The sequence below is a fragment of the Miniopterus schreibersii genome (genome assembly GCF_964146895.1).
Source record: "Miniopterus schreibersii genome assembly, chromosome: 17".
Lineage (NCBI taxonomy): Eukaryota > Metazoa > Chordata > Mammalia > Chiroptera > Miniopteridae > Miniopterus > Miniopterus schreibersii.
The window spans coordinates 29,420,363-29,430,365 of record NC_138117.1 but is presented as its reverse complement, the minus strand read 5'-3'; positions in this window follow the sequence as shown (position 1 = coordinate 29,430,365).

The window sequence follows — 10,003 nt, the reverse complement described above, 5'->3', positions numbered from 1 at the left end:
CTCACTCCACGGCAAATAACAAGTGCTGGCAAGAATACAGAGAAAAGGGAACCTTTGTGTACTCTTGGTGGAACTGTAGACTTATGCAGCCACTACAGAAAACAGTATGGAGCTTTCTCAAAAATTTAAAATTCAACTACCATATGATCAGCAATCTCAAAATTGGTACACTGAAGAGATATCTGCACCCCACGTTCAGTGTAGCATTATCACAATCACCAAGATATGGAAACAACCTATGTTCCCATTAAAATATAAGTGGAGAAAGAAGGAAATCCTGCCATTTGCAACAACATGGATGAATCTAGAGGATATCGTGCTACATGAAATTAGCCAGACAGAGAAAGACAAAAACTGTATGATCTCACTTACATGTGGAACCTAAAAAAATAAAAGTAGAACTCATAGAAATAGAGAGTACAGTGGTGGATACCAGGAGCTGGGGGTTGGGTGGGGAGGTGTGGGAGGTGGCAGATGCTGGCCAAAGGGCTCAGGCCTTCAGTTATGAAATGAATAACTCTCAGGATAGAGGTCCAGCACAGTGACTATAGTTAATAATAGTGTGTTGTACATATGCTTGAAATTTGCTGAGAGCAGGCTGTAAGCCACACACACAAAAAAGGTAAGTATGTGAAGTGATGGATGTGCTAATTAACCTGATTGTGGTAATCATTTCACAAAGTATATATTTGTCAAATCATCACATTATGTACTTTAAATATATACAATTCTGTCCATTATAACTCAATAAAGTTTAAAAATATGAAAACTATAACATTCCCTCCTAAAGCAATGGGGGAACACAGACTAGCAATTACTGGGGACAGTGCTTCAGAGTCAAGGAAAAATGATCTTTATAGATAATTTTCAAAAGCAAAGACTGGGACAAGTTTAGTCACAAATAAAAGCCTTTTAGCTAGTTGATATCTTGTGACTATCTTATATAACAGGCAGAGACAATTAAAAATACTATGTACTGGGATATCCCCTAGTTAGCCAACCACACGCTGAATGAAAATTTTTTCATCATATATACCCTGCCAACAGAAGAACACAAAAAGTTGTTCTAACATCCACATTAGCTTCTCATTTCTTCTTATAGATTTTGTTTCCATCCACAAGTTTTAGTTAGGCTCTGAGTACATTTGCTCCTCTATAGAAATGCAGCTGCTAAAAGGAAACTTTTTGTTGGCTTTGATTTTGTTTTTGTTTTTAGTTTGTTTTCAGCGAAGTTTGGGAACATCTGTGAATTATATTTAGGGGGGCGGGCACCTCTTTTGCAAGCTAATATGAAAAACAACTTTCACATCTTCAAGGATCCATGAAGAGCATACTAACTGAAATACATGGTAAGTTAGAGCATAAGAGCTTAAATGACTAATTTAAAATGCCCTTTATTTGCTTCTCAAAGAGTATTCTAACAATAAAGTTCTAAATATGTATTACATTTCTTTGGTTAGTGCTTAGCATCATGTTCTTCAGGGGATGCTTAATGAGATCTAATGTTTGTGGATGGACACAAATCCTTACAACGGAAAATTAGAATCAGACACAGTGACGCTCCCCCATTAAGATTTGAGAATGAGTTAACACCCGAGATGCTCTTTCTCTCCTATGTCTCTTGTTTGAATTGTCTCCATACTTAATTGTTTTCATCGATGTGCTCATTAATTTACCTAAGAGCTTCTGAAGACACAGTACACTGCGAGGAAGTCATTGGCACCAGCACAGAGACCATTCTAAAGAGTTGATACATATCTCAAGTCCCCAAATAAATATTTTATGAGCAGGACTGTACATAATTTTCTAATTTGTAATTTTCCGTTGCCTGTCTTTTCTTATTAGGCATTTTAATTTTAGTATTACTCATTTTCTTTCCGTCTCTTTGCTAAAGTCTATTCCCTCTCCCTCCTCCGGCCTCCCTCATGAATAATCACAATTACCATTTATAAACTGACAAAACTGAATTCATTTCCCAAGATCGACCTGTTATTATATCCTGTTCCTTTGTGTCCTTTTTCTGTGCCAGATCAACTGGCATACTTAAGGTATTTTCTTTTTGTATTTCAATGGAAATAAAATTTTAACTCTAACTTTCATCCTATTGTTTCATCCTATCATTCCCTCTAGTTACTTAATTACTACTCTATAGTTTAAATTAAAGGCTTTAAATTTATTTTCAAAAATGTTATCCCCTAAATTATGTACAAAATTGGGGTGTATGTTCATATAGACATTATTATGAGTCCATCGATTTCATGGGGGTTTCAGAGCTTTTAGTTGGTTGGTCTTTTATGAATATCTTGAATAACAGGCCAGGATGACAAACAAAATTATGAACTGAAATGTCCCTTTACTAGCCTTCTGATCACATACTGAATCTAACAATTTTATCGTATACCCTTTCCCCTGCAAATGATTATCCTAACATGCAAATTAGCTTCATGATTCTTCTTATTGATACTTTTTGTTTTAAAAAGTTGAAAACCACAGGTTAATACTCAGTGCAACAAACATTACTAAGAATGATATTGAGCACATAAGAAGTAATCGAGAATATGAATAATGAAGAGGGCAATAAACCAAAGGAAACAGAAATACTTCTCTACTTGATTTTACTGAAAACTTTTTAATGATTTATAAACCACCATATAAGCTTTTTTTGGTCCACATGTGAACTATTAATGGTCGCCACATTTTTAAAAAATACGACAATCTCATGGAGAATGTTATTTTTTCCATTAGAACTCAGGCCATTAAATCCATTATCCGTTTTTGTTTCCTTGTCAACGCAATCTGTCTCTTTGCTTTGCCCCTATTAACGCCATATTGAAAAATTGAATCTATTCTTTAAGTTAGTCTCTAATCTCTTTTATTATTTGAAAGAGAGTTCAGTGCTTGGCAACTTGCTCAGGAAAATAGAAATCCCTTCCTAAAATTTTCTTCAGCACAAGCATCAGTATTGCAAGGGGGTTCACCAGTGAGCCCCTGGCGTGCTTTTGAAGAATTGCTGAACAGAATGACTGAGGTCAGTACAAGGCCTCTTGGGGCTCAGCTAATTCATGTGTCACAGGTGATGCTGGCGCCCTGGTCCGAAAGAAAAAGGCGCTGCTCTCTAAGGCCACACGTGTAGGGGTGCGGGAGCTGGGGAGGTCGTTTGGCTGCTCTATCCGCTTTCTGGACCTAAAGAGAAAAACCTTAATAAACTCTATGCCATTTTCGGATACCTCAGAACACATTTCTTTTTTAGTCCAAGGTACATTCTGTGTTCCCATATTGAATTATTTTATTGATTGCTTGACAAAATTACTGATCATTGTTATATGTAATTTTTTATATACTGGATAAACTAGAATAATTTGAGTACTGAATATTGAAAGTGTGTTGTGGATGAGATAAGCTAAGTAACAAATCAAATTTTCCCCCCGGCTGTATGGAAGGGCTGATTAGCAAGCTTCAACCACCTTGGCCGCCCTGAATTCTGTTCTGTCTCCCGAATACCTCAGCTCGGTGAGAGCTCTTGTGTCTGCTTTGAAGTCCTGACCTGCAAAGTTAGGCTGTTCTCCAAGCAAGGGGCCCAGGAGGTTATAGGACTCACACCATTTTCCCCGCTAAGGAATCACAATCCTGCACTTTCTGCTCTAAAACCAGCAGCTTCATTCATTTTATCCAGTGTCCTTTTTCACGGGGGGAGAGTAAGTCCATTCTCACGGACTCCCTCAAGACAAGACAGCCACCCCTTCATTCACTCAAGAATTACAGCAGGTCCTCGAATAATGTTGTTTCATTTAAATGTTGATGAGTTGCCTAGGGACTTAAATCTTATTTATATCAATTAGCCTGTTGGTGAAATTGGTTTTATTGTATACCATTTTGCTTAAATTTGCATAATCTATCACCAACTTTAAGTGAGAACTTTCTGTACAAACTTTTTAATTACGTATAGCCCACGTACAGAGAGGTGCACAAATCATAAACACGAAGACTAATTTTCATGAAAGAAATATCATATATAGCATCCAGATAGAAGGCAACATTAGCCCAAAGCCCCTGCCTGCACCTGTCCAACAACCAGAACCACTATTTGTCTTTGAACACCACCGATGGCCTTTGCTTGTTTTTAAACTTATGTGCAGTACATGCTGCTTTATGCCTGAGTTCTTTCGCTCAGCATTATCTTTTTGTGGTTAATTGTGGTGCTGCCTGTGGCTCCTTCACCCTATTGTTGTAGAATATTCTAGTCTGTTCTATTGTGTGCATACATCACATTTGGGCAGTCTCTGCTTTGGAGCTATGATAATGGTCCCGATGCTGCTATCACCAGTCCTCGAGAGCTAGTTTCAACAAGACATGTTCATATTCTGTTAGGTATCGACCTAGAAATTAAATTGTTGGGTCATAAGGTACATGTGTATTTAACACAACTATATACTGAGAAATAACTTCACAAAGTAAATTGTTTACAAGTTCATTAACAGTGTATACTATTTCCTCAAAAACATCCTCAAAATTTGATCCACAGCCTTAAACACACCAGGCATTTTCAGTCTATTTTTTTTAGCTACTTGGGTCAACACGCACTGGTGTTATACGGTGGTTTTAAATTCCGTTTTCCTGACTGTTCAAGTTGAGCACCTTTTCCCATGTTTCCTGGCCATGTGGATATCCCCTTCTGTGAGTACTTGCATAAGTCTTCTGCACGTTTCATACTGGCTTGCTTTCTGTATTTAAAAACGGTTTGTTGGAATTCTGTATATATTCTGCTTTGAATCATTTGTCAGGTATATGAATGGCAGATATTCTATTCTATAGCTCATTTTTTTCACTATTTTAATGTTCTTTCGATGAAAATAATTTTTTTATTTTAATTCAGCGTACGTTACTATTTTTTCCCTACTGGTTGGATTTTGTATATATTTTTTAAAGCTTTGCTTAAATCAAGTCATTATTGGCACTCTTTTTTTTTTCCTCTAAAAAAGTTTTGTTGCTTTACCTAGAACATTCTGAGTTTGATTTTTCCTGTGGGTGAAGCACGGCCCTTGACTAATTTTGTTTACTTGATTATCCAATCACACAACACAATTTATCGAAGACATCATCTTTTCCCCACCATCCTGAAGTGTTACCTTGTGATAATATATATGTATTAGTCTATTTCTGGACTCCATTCTGTTCCATTGTTTTATTTTCTACATTGTTGGCCATTTCTGCATTCTTAATTTTTTGACCTTTAAAATCTTGATGGTAAAATCCTCAAAGTTAGAAGCGTAGCTTACCAAATTCAAACAAATTAGACTTCAGGGCAACCAGCGCTGATCAAGGTGAATGAGATCTCTTCTAAAGACGAAGGTTAGCAGCAGAGACAGGCATTCAGCAGAGAAAGTTCTCTCGTCTTGTACTTTGTTTGTCTGGCGTGTTCTTGATTGCTTGCATTTTTGTATAAATTTTAGATTCATCTTATTCAGTGCCACAAAAACATTGTGCAGGGATTTTGATTAGAACTAAACTGGGTCTAAAAAATATTTGACTGATTTCAATTATTTATAATGTGGAATCTTCTGGTCAGTGAACTCAGCATATATTAGGTCTTTCATTTCTATCAACGTTTTATAGTTTTCTACATGTGAGTACAAATTAATCCCAGCGTGGGAGAGCACTTTGAAATCTTGAGTAATACTATAACATGAGTGATATTATTTTTACAATCACTTACTTCAGCAAATAAATTGATAACGCGAAATAGATTGCATATGGTAACTTTCACCTTCCATGAACTTTGAGACAGTTTTAAGTTTTTAAAATGATATTACAATATGAAACTCCACTTACTCATTTGTGTGGTTTCAATCTGACAGGCTTAACTTCTCTCAACCCTTCCTTGAAGGATGGATGTAAAATTATAAGCTTGTTGAAGTCATTGTTTGGAGGCCAAAAATACGGCCAGTGGCTGACCACAGGAATGAGGAATCTCACAGAGTTGTAACAGTGGATTTTGATGTGTAGAATTAAAAAAGGTTTTGTCGCACAGTGATGTGAAAAGTGTGATGAATACCTGGCTGTTTTTGCACGATCTGTTCTGTCACCTTCCCCACACATGACTCACGGGAACAGACTTAGCCGAGCACTGGTACAAAGCTTAACGATTAACTACCCAGCAGGACTGCTTCAGGGGATCTAAATGGCCAGCAGGGGTCACGGAAGACAACGTCCAGAAAGTTGAATGTGATCGATCCAGGTCTCTTTGGAGATCATTTCCATTCCTTAAACTCTATCCAGGACCTGGCTTCAGTTCTCTCTTCACTTTGCCTCATAACACCAACTATGCAGTTATTAGGTAATATGATAATATGTGGTTATATAGTTATATTTATAAAATTATATAAATAAAATAATATAAATATATAGCTATGTATGTAATCATCTATGACTTAAAGATAGCTCGGATATTCTGTGTCATAAATAAAACCTTAATTGAACACTATGACCCACAGGTTTCTGATTGCACGTTCCCAAGCCCAAAGTCCAATCCACCAAGCGAGTTACGACTGACTACCAAGAAAGAGTGTTGGAAGTTTCTACATAAACCAATTAGTGCTCCTATTTTTATTCTAAAATAGCCCATGCACCCTAAAGATGATTATGTTTATACGTTAAATAAACTAAGGAAAATATCTGATAGATAAAGGAAAAATGCTTTTCATTTATTTGTGTAGATATTTTCAATAAACTCAATTACACGGTTGAGTTGCCATGGTGATTATCTAGGCTTTCTAATTGGCTTGGGTAATTAGACATTCAGTTCCTACTCTGGGCTCCTCTCATCCATCTCAGACCATTTCCCTTCCTGTTCTTGGTTCTTACTATACTTCCATTTTCGGCCTCCTGCCCCCCCATCCTCCCTCCCCCCTCCCCCTCCCCCTCTCCCTCCCCTCCCTCTTCCTTCTTCTGTGTTATCAGTACTGCATTAAATCTATACAGCAGTACAGGGAGAATTAAAATTCTAACACTATTGGGCCTTCCCGTTTTCCACTCTACTTTTTCTCAGAAAACAGTTTGCAGCACTCATTATAGAGGTCTTGCATGACTTTTTTTTTAAATATATTTTTATTGATTTCAGAGAGAGGGAGAGGGAGAGAGAGAGAAACATCAATGATGAGTCATTGATCGGCTGCCTCCTGCCAGCCCCCAACTGGGGATCGAGCCCGAAACCTGGGCACGTGCCCTGACCGGGAATCAAACCGCAATCTCCTGGATCCTAGGTCGATGCTCATGCCCAGCTGGGCTTGCATGACTTTTGTTTAATTTATGCTTAATTAAGTATTGATGCTGTTGTAAATCATATTTTTATTTCATTTTCCAACTGTTACTTGATATACTATAGAAGTAATTTTTGTTTATATTTATTGTTTACTGGTATTTTGTTAAATTCACTTAATTCTAGTAGTTTTAGTGTTTCCTATATATATAATCTAGACACCCATAAATAATGACAGTTTTCTTTCTTTACAATCTTTATGTCGTTTATTTCTTTATCTTACTTTAATGGATTTAACTTCCAATGCAAATCTGAATGGAAGTGGTGAGTGCGTATTTTGGACTAGCCCCTTATTCTAAGAAGACAATGGCTGATATTTCATTACACTTTTTCAGATTGAACTAGTTCCACTCTAGTTTTCATTTTCTGAGAGTTTTAATAATAAATTGTATTAGTTTTTCTCTGCATTGCTGAGATTATCAGGGAAATTTCTCCTTTATTCAGTTAATGTGCTTAATTACATTTAATGAATGTTGAAACAACCTTACATTCCTGGGATAAATTGCTCTTCATCATATTATCTCATATATATATATATATTGGATTTTATTTGACAATTTTTTTTTAAGGATTTTTGTGTCTGTGTTCAGAAACACTATGCACCTGTTACCTTTTTTATTTTAATTGTCTTTGCAAGATTGGGTCTCAGGGTTATTCTGGCCTCATAAGGAAGCTCAGAAGTATTTCCTTCTTAGCTAGTTTTTAAGGCTTTGTATATAAAATCAGGCATATTTCTACTATAAATGTTTAATTGATTTGCCACTAAAGCATTTTAGCTGGGAGAAAGATTTATATTAAAAATTCAGCTGATATGATAAATATATAAATACTTAAATTTTATAGTTCTTATGGCAATTACAGAAATTTATTTTTTATCCATTTCATGTATTTAGTCCCTTATATAGTCCCTTAAAATTGTTAAAAATTTTTTGTTATATTTTGGTGTATAAAGAGTCAACATAGAGGTCTCCCCTTTCTTCCTTTACATTGGTAATTTGGGTTTCTTTTCTTTTTCTCTTGATAGGTTTTTGAGGGTGATCAATTTTATAAAATTTTCTAAGACCAGTTTTTATATATGTTCATTTTCTTTGCTTGTCCCATCTTATTTTATTGATTTTTCTCTTTCAGTGTGTATATATATATATATATATATATATATATATATATATATATATATGTATATATATATATATATATATTAATTTTGGTTTCAATTTATCTTATTATTCTAGCTTCTTAAGGAACAAGTGTACATCCTTGATTTCTCCAACATTTGTTTAATAAAACAAATATTTAAAGCTATATGTTTTCCTCTAAGCTTTGCTTTAGCTGAATTCTGCAAGATTTACATTGTTATGCTTTCATTAAATTTCAGTTCAAATGTTTTCTAATTTTCCTCATGACTTCTTCCTTAACCCAAGTGTTATTGAATGTGCTGCTTACCTTCAAACGTTTGCAATTTCTTAGACATATTAATTGTATTGATTTCTAATTTAATTCTGTTGTATTCAGAAATCATATCCTATGTGAGTTCATAAATTTGAAAATTACCAAGACATGTTTATGGTGCCACACATGGCTTAACTTTGTGACTGGTCCACCTGCTTTTGAAAAGAGTGCCTATTCCACAGTTATCAGGTAGAATATGTCTTAATTAGATAAAATTAGATGATGATTTTGTTTAAATCTTCTATATGCCTATTGATTTTTGCTGAAATCTTAATAGATTTTTTATTTCCACCAACTACTAGGAGATGAGTGTAAAACTGCTCTAGCTCTAAATGTGAATTTTCTATTTTCCCCTTTAGTTATTAATTTTTTCATATACCTTTTTAGCTCTGATGATAACACACACACTTATTATCATTGTGTGTTCTTGATTGTCTCTAATTATGGAATGTCTCATATTAATATAGTCACTGATGTTTTGTTATCAGATGTCTTCTACTCTTTATTTTTAGTATATTTGTGGTTTTATATTTAGAATATAAACAATATACAGTTGGATCTTTCTATCCAGTCTGAGTATCTCTAACTTTAAATGTTTAATTTATATCAATACTATTAGCAATAGCCTTGTGTTTAGATTTACTGTCTTGCACTTGTTTTGTATTTATCCCATGTGTTCTTCCTTCCTGTTTTCCTCATTTCTGCTTTCTCATCGGTTAGGACAGTATTTGTAAGTATTGCTTTTATCCTTATTATCATTGTGTCTATAGATCTTTGCGATGATTTTTTTTGTAATTGCTGAGTGATAAGCAAGGACTGGCTTTGTATGATACCCCTGCTGAATGTCTGCCTGTTCATTAGTTAATTCAACAAATATGTGTTTATGTAAGCTGCCTTCTATGTAACTGTGCTAGGAATACGAAAATGAACAAATTGGACATGATTCCTTGCCCCGATAGCTTAAATTCTAAACAGAGGGGATCAGGGGGAAAGAGAGAAGGGAGGCAAATGAATAAATAAAATAATAAAACAATTGTTAGTTGAGATACATTTTTGAAGAAGCTTATTATAGTGATGAGAGAAAAGATAGCTCAAGGAAATTCTTTCTGAAAAGGTGGCATAGAGCTGAGTGTAAACTGTTAAAATGTTAACATGAGACAAGTATTCTGAATAGAGAAAACGGCATGGTCCAAAGGCCTAATCCCACTAACCAAAGCAAAGAGGAGATGATGATGATGA